This window comes from Austrofundulus limnaeus, unplaced genomic scaffold (assembly GCF_001266775.1).
Source record: "Austrofundulus limnaeus strain Quisiro unplaced genomic scaffold, Austrofundulus_limnaeus-1.0 Scaffold1339, whole genome shotgun sequence".
NCBI lineage: Eukaryota > Metazoa > Chordata > Actinopteri > Cyprinodontiformes > Rivulidae > Austrofundulus > Austrofundulus limnaeus.
Window position 1 is genome coordinate 35,883 of NW_013953741.1, and position 1,232 is coordinate 37,114.

General features: G+C 41.3%; 1 protein-coding gene across 1 annotated transcript in view; it reads right to left on the reverse strand.

Annotated features, from left to right (window-relative positions):
• The window catches only part of pag1 (phosphoprotein membrane anchor with glycosphingolipid microdomains 1), a 36,440-nt gene extending 35,711 nt beyond the window's left edge, over positions 1–729 (reverse strand). The window contains exon 1 of the mRNA XM_014031867.1: positions 448–729. The gene's annotated coding sequence lies outside the window, so the exon portion shown is untranslated. The remainder of the gene's footprint in view (positions 1–447) is intronic.
• Between the last annotated feature and the right edge of the window lie 503 nt (positions 730–1,232).

Genomic DNA, 1,232 nt, shown 5'->3' on the forward strand with positions numbered 1-1,232 from the left:
TGTGTGTGTGTGTGTGTGTGTGTGTGTGTGTGTGTGTGTGTGTGTGTGTGTGTGTCACATCTCAATAACGGGGAAGTTGATTTGCATCTAAACACAAATATAGTTCAGTCTTAAATGGCAGTTTCCCCTAAATGTTCTGTTAAAATGGCTAATCCAGTCTAAACTAATCATACAAGAACTGTATTATAATRTGCATATTATTGTGTTGCATCAATATTAATCAGTAAGCATGATTTGTTGTAAGAGGAAAAGCCTAAAATGCAGCACAGGACAGAAATGGGGGGCAACAAGTCTCTTTCTGTCTGTCAGTTTTTAGCTCCCAGTGCCGCAGTCCTCCCTCTCTGACAGATGCGTGAAGTTTCCCCAGCTACACGCACACCCTCACGCTWACCAGGTTCCCGAAAACAAAAACACAACTTTTACATACAGATGTGAGAGCTGACTTACCTTTACGTTGACCAATCCGCGTTCGTTCAGCGGCTGGTGTCGAGTCGACGCGCTCGGATTTCAGATTCAGTTTTTAGCTGCTTCGTCCCAGCCTCCCCGTGTTGAATGGAGGCAACAAAAAAATAAAAACAACTCGAGAGGCGGTGTTTTTTTCTCTGTGTGTGTGAAAGACAGAGAGAGAGACAGATGTTGGCTCGTCCCGCAAACTGCGAGCATTTCAGAGCAGCGGCAGCAGTCACACGGAGCTCTTCGGCTCAGCCCACTCTGCGCAGTGGCCGCTTCGCCAGCAGAGGCTGTGTTCCGCCAGGACACCGGAGGAGGGAGGAGTCACGGAGAGCGGCGCGCGAAGCATCATGGGAAGTGTAGTGTATGCTAGGAACAAGCTAACAAATCAATTTGTTTGATAAATTTAACACTGTAGCTACTTATGTGAAAGTTGCCAGTTTATAATAACCAGGTTTTAATTGGCAAACAATTTCTAGTACTCTTTTTCTACCTCTTATTTTGTCTTTTTTAATGTTAATTTATTTGCTACGGTTGTTGTTTACATTTTTAACTTATTTTATCTTACTTTTAATTTGTTTTTTAACCTCTTATTTTACCTTTTTTAATGTTTTGATTATTTGCATTACGGGAGCTGCAAAAATTAGTTCGTTGTTCATTGTCTGTGGACCGCAGTGTTCTTTTCAGTGCAACAATGACAATAAAGATCGATCTATCTAATCTATCTATCTAATCTATCTATCTATCTATCTATCTATCTATCTATCTATCTATCTATCTAT